This window comes from Arachis hypogaea, chromosome 14 (assembly GCF_003086295.3).
Source record: "Arachis hypogaea cultivar Tifrunner chromosome 14, arahy.Tifrunner.gnm2.J5K5, whole genome shotgun sequence".
Taxonomy (NCBI): domain Eukaryota; kingdom Viridiplantae; phylum Streptophyta; class Magnoliopsida; order Fabales; family Fabaceae; genus Arachis; species Arachis hypogaea.
The window spans coordinates 15,901,309-15,910,581 of NC_092049.1; the positions used below are offsets into that span (position 1 = coordinate 15,901,309).

The 9,273-nt window shown below is 30.6% G+C and overlaps 1 long non-coding RNA gene across 9 annotated transcripts; it reads right to left on the reverse strand.

Moving 5' to 3' along the window:
• Positions 1-4,637: 4,637 nt before the first annotated feature.
• LOC112741676 (uncharacterized) lies at positions 4,638-8,968 on the reverse strand. Of its 9 annotated transcripts, none has more exons than XR_011870741.1 (6): positions 8,074-8,968; positions 7,413-7,555; positions 7,031-7,178; positions 6,666-6,773; positions 5,823-6,002; positions 4,638-5,720 (listed from the first exon to the last, which is right to left on the reverse strand). It is a non-coding gene; the product is annotated as an uncharacterized lncRNA (long non-coding RNA). The 9 variants fall into 9 exon arrangements; XR_011870743.1 differs by having other exon boundaries at positions 7,031-7,197; XR_011870744.1 differs by lacking the exon at positions 7,413-7,555 and adding an exon at positions 7,320-7,412 and having other exon boundaries at positions 8,074-8,584.
• Positions 8,969-9,273: the final 305 nt, after the last annotated feature.

Consider the following 9,273-nt stretch of genomic DNA (forward strand, 5'->3'; position numbering starts at 1 on the left):
TAATTTATTAAAAAATTAAGATCTAGAGTGATGATATATAGTATAAACATATATGCTAATTGACAACATAACATTGAACACAAAGAACTATATGACACAAAGATACATATCTTCTAACAATAAATACTAATTGAGTTAGGTGCCGCAACTTTCTGTAAGTCAAGCTGGATGTGTTGGACTAAATTAAAGAAAACTATATAATTGACAAATCAAACCATGTTATTAAGCGAGCATAACATGACTTTAACTTCATCATGTAAGAAAACTCCCAATTGGTTAATTATAGTTCAATTATTTTGCTTCATCTCTTAAGAAAACTACTCCTAATTAATCCATTAGGTTCATTTTTATTTAATTTTTTGGGGGAAAGCTAAGCAAAGCAATGTCTTCACGTCACTACTAGCTATATAGTATAACTTAAGGATAAGAATGTGTACATGCAAATATAACATATATACCCCATACTCATACCATGCATATACCATTGTATTGTTTGTATTTGTATGATTGTACTTTTATACTGTTGTATGTAGCAGCTTCTCCATGATGTGCTGCTGAGGTGGTTCTTCATCAAACCTATCTCATCATGAGTCATGAACCAACAAGTAGGGTCAATTATTAACCATGTTTCTTCTTTTTTTTTTTTTTAATTATTTCCTTTAATCAAAGATATAGGTATACTAGGAAGCACTAATACGACACGCGATACGGATACGACACAATACGGATACACCGACACGTTCTTTTTATAAAAAATTGGATACGACACATTTAGGATACGTTGTGAATTAAAATTTAAATAATATATTAAATTAATAAAATATCATATTATAAATATAAGAGTAAATATAGTTGTATAAAAAAATCTTAAAATTATGCAATTATTTAAAAAAATTTAAACTAGTGAGTAAGTAAGCTACCAAAGACAAACGATAAGTAGATTTAGGTTTTGATTTATTAATTATTTTATTTTTAAATTTAAATTTTGATTTGTTTTAATTTTAGAATATTTTAAAATTAGAAAGAAAAAATTGGTTAATCGGACCATAAAATCACAAAATCAATTGAAGATTTGCAGTCTAGCAGAAAGATCCGTCTCATGAACATCTGAATCGAGTTGGACTCGTTCGGATTCGTGACAACTCTACCAAAATTCTGCATCGCAAAAAGACACGTTGTCGATACGCTCGTTTGAAGTATCCACCCCGTGTCGGTGTCGAATTCGCGTCCGACACGAATACGCTGGCACCATGAGAGAATCCGTGCTTCATAGTAGATATATCAATTAACCATGCTAAGTTTTCTTTGTCTTCAAAATATGTATTAAATGTATTTGGTAAGCATGTAAGAAATTTTTGTAGGAGTGGTGATATTTGCGTATAAACACAATCTAATAGTAGAAACTTAAAATACTAGAATAAGGAGGATCACATCAACCTAATTCAATCAATAGTTAAAAAATAATCAACGTCCCTACACAATTTTAAAAGGTCTAGTTTTAAAAAATCATTTTCTCTTGGATTTGGAATCTGAGTATGAAAAATTGACACCAAAATTTCATGTCTTTCTATTTATAGAATTTCAAATACTAAAAAGTTGGTTTAATTATTTGATTGATCTTTATAATTTTTATTAAATTTATAATTAAATTTTTATATTTTTTCAATTGAGTTTTTACACTTTTTTTTTAATTTTGTAATTAGGTTATTTTCATATAAAAAATATTAAAATTAACGGAATATTTTAAGAAAAAAAATATGTGGTCAAAGATGTAATTAAGTCTTTAATTTGCGAAAAAATATTCAATTGATTCTAATATTTTTTATACTAAAAATGACTTAATTACAAAATTAAAAAAATGTGTAGAAACCCAATTTTTTTTTAAAAAGTATAAGAATCTACTTATAAATTTAACAAAATTATAAGGACTAATAAAGTAATTAAACCTAAAAAAATTTCAAACTAAGATTTCATCTGAAAAAAAAAAGATCTGAAAGTTGAGTATTGTGTATGAAAAAATCAACACTACAAAATCATATCTTCTATAAAATTTTAAATATTCCAATAAAATATCTTAGAAAAGAAGATATCCAATTAGGAATTAGAATTTCATTTTAAGAAAGAAAATTATTGGATTTATTCTTTTTATCAGATAAATTAAACTGCCCCTAATAATTCTATGTATTAGGTTATAAATTCATCCAATTTTACACATTAGAACATAAACTCATTCACTCAAACCTTAAACGAATTTCTATCTATTATTTGATTTTCCCCAAATTTTAAATCCAAATACAAGATATTAAAAAATACATGATTTGTCACTTCAATAAACCCTTGGGTTTGATTGGAGTGCATATAGATTGTCATAGCGTTCTGATCCAAAAGAATGAGAGTGTTGAAAATGAGAAAGCCCCACAAAGGAATGTGGGTCCAATTAATTTATGATCCAGTTGGAGTGTGTTTTTGCCTTTGCCACCTCAACAATCCATCCTCTTTCTCTCACTATCTCTTTGGACACTGTCTTTAGCACGTAGCCAACCCATAATATAAGCTTCCATGCAACTCCAATAATCAAACCAGAATCCGATACATTATTAATTTATTATTGTCCAAGCTAACTCAGGCAGCCACCACAATAATATTAATATTCATGATATTCAAAAATATTTCATCTACGTTAAATATCGGTCATTATATATTTTTTTTATTATATTTATATATAATAATTCAGATTTTTTAAACTAAAAAATAATCAATTTGTCATAATAGAATAGTTAAATATATAATAGAAGAATAATAAAGAAGTAGTGTAATAACTTTTATATAAGATGTCAACTACATATTTCAAGATTCATTATTCATGTTGTTCAAATAAATCATTGGTTACTTAGCATTGTCCTTATTAATAATATTTTTGCTGCCTTTAAAAATAATAATACTATAAGTGATGTATATAGTAAAATAAATAATATCATATCATAAGATAATGAAGAAATAAATTTAGATCATAATAAAATCAAATAGTAAAAACCAAATCCTAAAATGTTAAAAGTTAATTAGAAAGTCACATAATTATATAAAATAGTTATAAGATTCTTTCTACTTTTTAATCTTGATTATTGTTATTAATGTAAAATCTTCTAATAATATTTCGTCGAACTTGCCAATCTCAATCTCATATAAAATTATTCCTCTATCTCGCCTACTTCAAATTAAATTAAAAGAATGGATCATACTTGGAAATTGAAGAAATATTTTTTCTTTTATTTAATTCACTTAATTTTTGTTTATATATGTATTCTCCTACTTAAGAATCTGATTCATATTCCTACAACTGCATTAAAGATTGCGAATCATATGTTGAAATTTTGGATTATTGCTTTTCAATTTGGATCAGTATGAATTTACTTGGTAATAAGCAGGCTAACTGATGATAAGATAATATATCACAACCAATAATAATTAGCCTATTTCTTTATTTGCCATTTTTTATTTAATAATTAATTTGATATTTTATCCGAACTTTTAGAGACACACAAAAAGTAAAGGAATTCAATAAACAACTCCAAAAATAACAAAAGAAAGATTTAGTTTCAGATAATGAACAACATTACAAAATACTTGAGAAACAAAAAAAAAAGTGAGTGGGGGAAACTCTATCTATTTAATTAGTTCTAATAATAAACAGGGAGAGAAAACTAATAACAATCAAAATATGGGTATTAAAATAGATATTAAAAATATGTATTAAAATATAAAATATGTATTAAAATATAAAATAGATATTAAAAATATATAAAATAATATATATTTATATACAAATATATAATATCAATTTTGTATATACAGAAAATATTTGTTTATCAATAAGTTGAAAAATTACAACTAATTAATAATAGAAAATATCATATATATCTTCTTCTTTTAGAAACATATGAACATTTCTATTATTTAAAAATAGTTTCCAACGAACTGATGGTACATTTGGGAGGCTGCGTAAAATAAAAACTAATAGAAAAAGAAAAGAAAAGAAAAAAAGAATTTCTGTAAAAATTCTGTTAAACAATAAGGTCCCACAGGGACAAGAGGTGACCCATGAGCTTTTATTTTTTGGTGCAACAAAAAGATAAACAAAGACACTAATGGATAATGATTATCTGTACTTTGTTCTTCCAGAGAATCATTGGTAGTTTGGAATGTATCCGTATAAATATAAAAAAAAATTATATACACACAAATTTACATATTTTTTAATTAAATAATTAGTCATTACGACAACATTTTTTAACTGAAATAATATTTAAAAAATATTGTCTAAAAATTGATAAGAGTTTCACTACACACACGGATAAGATCGGATCAGATATAACTTAAAATTTTATCCAATTCGCACTGCACTTATTGGATCGAATACAATATCTACATTTTTTAAAATCAGATCTGATCTGATCCGATCTACACATGCAGATCGGACCGGATATCGGGTATATCCGTATAATTAAAAAAAAACTATTTTAAAATTTATTTGACTGTTTTTACAAAAAAAAATCCAAAAAATTTATTTTTCATCTGTTTAAGCCTATTTACTTCTAAAATATTATCAATAAAAATTCTATTGAATAACAAAAACAAAATAATAACACAAGAATTAAGTTTAATTATTCTAAGTTGAAGTACAACATAAAAAATTAACAACAAGATATCATAAAATTCATAAAATAACACACTAAACATTACAAGAGAAACGAAGCTTTGCGGCGGTTTTTTTGTCGAATTGCGGCGGTTTCAAACCGCCGCGAAACAGCACGCCAGCGAATTAGGAGCCGCTGTCCATAAGGGTGCGGGGAATGCATTTTGCGGCGGTTTTCAGCAACCGCCGCTAAATGGGAGAAGTTATTTGCGTCGGTCTTAAAACCGCCGCTATTTGAAAAACAAGTTTTAAAAAAAAAATTGCGTCAGTTAAAAAACCGCCGCAATTTTATGCAAGAATTTAAAAAAAAATATGACTAGCAGTGGTTTTTGATGAAGCTCTGCTTTTGCAAGTGAGACACATGGCTTTCCATTTCATGACAGCAGGCTGTCTTGTTACTTATCCCATCCCCACAACCCTTGGAAACATGCTTCATGTCGGGAACGAAGTATCAACCCATATGTATATAACATAGACTGACTGAAAATCACCTAGAGCCAGCTAAACTTATCGTTTGATGACCATCACTATTAAAATTTTTCGCTAAGCAAAAAAAAAAAGACCTTTGTTAGCATGGCAATTAGACAGCCGTCTGAGAACTTTCTTTGCTTGAAAAGGTTCGAGCTTGCTAGCTACCCACCGAAGGACAATATTCTTACAATCACTGATCCGACTTGAGTTCTCAGTTTGAACACGCATTGCATCTATGCCCATAAGATCAGGAACTTTTGAAGCAATTGTTGTTGCAGCTTCCAATATAGCATTCTGACAAACTTGGTAGCAACATTCTTTCACTGGATCAACTTTCTCACAGGCAGATAAGGAGTTTAGAAGTATCCACTATGTCATGAAACTCATCCACATTTTTCACTGGGCAAGATGCCTCAGTGAAATTTGAAGTACGAATTGAACATATCTGCCTCAGATTAGCACTGGCACCTTGGCCCATCAAAATCTGCTCCACATCCGAAAGGCAGTGCCTGGCAGTGGTCCCATTCAGCAGCTGTGAAGTTCAAAACACAGAGTCCTGCAATATGCATGCAATGAGACCGTTAGTCAAAAGAGAGAGACAATCCAAATGCAAGCAATTGAAATCTAAACAAGCCACAACTATTATACAGAAAAGAACCTAATAACTATGGAATAGAGGTATTTGTGAATGGAGCCAACGGTGAAGGTGTAAGAAGAGGAAGAAAGGGCTGCGGAGCACCAATAAGTGAGATTTCAGGCAGCATAAAATCAACATGGTTGTCCTGAGGTACAGAACTTTGAAGATGATCTAATCTACTGCTATGGGACTCATGTGCACCTGTACCAAAACACCAGTAAGAGATAATATTTAACCATGTGCATGTCCTCGTTCTTTCAGAGATCACTCATGAAAAATTGTGCTATTTGCTGGAATCAAAATTCATACATCTCAATATAACTTGTGCCCAGAGTAACAAGTTAATATATCAAGACATATCATATAAGCCAGAAGCCACGTAAACTTGAAAACATGTAGAAAGCTCTATTTATTACTATCTTAATTTCCTTTTATGTCATGGTAAACATTTGCTACATCTAATACATATGGATGCAAATTTTCAGTGACATAAAACGGAATAGAGTGAGCGATTTGAGCCACTGGGAGTGTCCAGAGAGGGGGCAATATTAGTGTAGTTTCAAACACACTATTTTTGTGATACTAGAATAATTGAAGAGAGGCAAAAGAGACAGGAGTTTCATTGCACTCCCTTTGGAATAATAATACTATACCTGCATTTCTTCTTTTGGTAGCTGTTAATTATTTAATGGCATTCCATTTTGCTAATCAAACTAAGTTGTTAGTATAAGACTTCAATAGTAAAAAATATTAATTAAAAACTAAAACTTTCAATTTTCAACTATATGCAATGAATTAATACCTTCCAAAATTTTTACCAATAAAAGACAATAAAAAAAGTAAAGTATCAATTAGGAGGTGTACCTGTTAAGTCTTAATCCTGACACCATTAGTAGTATCCTTAATAATTGCTGTATCTAAATCACTTTCATCACTATGCCAGTTGAATTGTCTTCCCCAAAGCTTCTAATGCTGAAAAAGTTTAGATTTTTGGGTAATAAATAAAAATTAAAAAAGGTTAAAATGTCAATTAATTAGCTTGTTAAAGTGACATGAAGTTTTACACTAATAAAACTGTCACATGGAAATAAATTGATAACAATTTAAAATATAAGATTATAAGCGAATAAACTGAAAATCTGAGCCTAAAAATATAAACATTTTAAGCTAGCAACTAAAAACAGTGACACGAATTTGAATTAAATGCTGCTTTGAAGATTAAATGATACTTAATTTCATGTCCTGGACCACACAAAATTCAGCTCTGGGTTGTAAACCAGTTTTGTTTTTATTTGTTCAGATTCTTCAACTGTGGTAGTGTTTAGCTTTATCCCAAATTCAGCTGCAGTTGTCACAATCTCCATGGAAAACAATAACCTATTTATAGATCAGTCAACTACAAAACTTCATTTAATATCAGCTCAAACCTTGACAATTATTTCCATGCATATCCAAAGAATTCAACGCCCATTTGCATGCAGGTATAGCATATATAGACAAAGGGTCAAAATGAAGTACCCTTTAACTTAATCCAAATGGAAGCATGCAGAGAAGAGTGATGCTCAGAAAATTTGAATGGAAAGTGAAGAAAACACTAGCAACCAAATGTACCTGTAATTAGTTAAGGGTACAAAGTTAGCAAGCTTCCCACATTCTAGATCATCCTCAATACTTTATGTGTTAAGAGCAACCTTCTAGACCTCTCCATCATGCCAAACAATAACATCTATGACAGACCCTTTATCATCATAGCTCTAAAACACCAAAATGAAGCATAAACAGCAAATAATAAATCACATATCCTACTTTTTCCCTTTAACCAAAAAATAATAATAATTCTCATACAAAATGTAGCAAAACATTGTCGAAATTGCTCGGATCAGTATAGTGAAACATATTCAAAACACTTGGCATATTGTCGAACACTTGGCATGCAAAAACATAAACAACACAAAATAGCACTAACAAGCATTCTTTGCAATACCAAATCAAAATTCAACACTAATAACATGAAAAATTAGCAGCATTTCGCAGTGACTCAGCAAAGTATCAGTCAATTAATCCAAACAAATTGAAATTCAAACTCAAGAAGCTCTTAACAGCATGTTTAATTATATATAAACTAACACTAATTTTAATCAGAAAATCCTAATTCTAACCTAAACTCAACTAACAGCGGCAAATAATCCTAACCAAATCAAATTAACACTAGAATCAACATATAACTAATCCTAAATTAACTTAAATAGAGAAGAAAAAGTGATCTAAGAACCTGAGTCGAAGAATAGAGCAAGAATTCAGGAGAGAGGGATGCAGTGGCAGTGACCAGCCACTGCAGCATCTGAACTCGCTGGAACAAGAGTGGCTATATTCTGATTCTGCTACTGGGAATGAGGGAGGCAGGGGCGAGCTAGAGAGCCACAGTGCAAGGTTGTGAGGAGGGGAAGAAGATGGTCGCGGCGGCACTGGATGGTAGCCGGCGGCAAGACAGAGAAGGCAGAAGACAAGGGAAGAGAAAGAGAAAAAAGGGTTTTTGTGATGGTTGTTCGGCGAAGGTGGAAGAAGAAGAAGAAGAAGAAGAAACCTGAGTTTGGTAGGATCTGAAGGTTTGAGGTTGAAAGATGGGTTAGGGTTAAGTTTGGTTTGTCTTGAGAAAGAAAAGATAATGAGACTGAAGGGCAGAGCGGCAGGGGGCGTTTCAAACAGATTGGCAGCGTTCACCAGATTGGCCGCTACAGCTGCCACAAAATGGAGAGATAGCAGCGGCTCAACCAACCACCGCTAAATAGCCGCTGCTATCTACCGCCTCTCTTGTAGTGAAAATTCATATCACATTAGGGTTTACTTTGTTAAACTATGCTATTTATATGAGATATGCGGATATGCGGATATGCGGATTTGCAGATCGAATCCGCAAATATCACTGCCAAATCCGCAATCCGATTCTACCATAGTGCGAATCGAATCTGATCCGATCTGATGACTCTGTGGATCGGATAATATCTGCAAAATTTACATCGAATGCGAATAATTACCGCGAATATGCGGATATTATCCGATCTATGTGCAGCCATAGTTTCTTTCTTTTGCATATACGATCATTGTGTTATATGAGAGGCAATATTTTTTTCTTATTAAAGAACCGTTTTAATTTTGAAGGCAATCTCTGAGAAGTGTTGTCTATTTTTGAAAATTATAGGGGTTTATATTAGACTTTATTTTTTTAAAAAAGAAATTATTTTTAATTATGTGACACCCATATCTAATACGTTAGTTGATTATCTATCATTTTGCAACCGATTAAACGGGATAATTTGATAAATAATCTTGATGGATAAAGACCTCAATAAAATATTTTGAAATAATTGAGAGACACTTTGCCCCTCAACCAAATAATCAAGTATCGAAATGAATATTTTTTAATTATATTGTAATTTCACTTCATAGAGATAGAAATTTAATATAAAGAGAC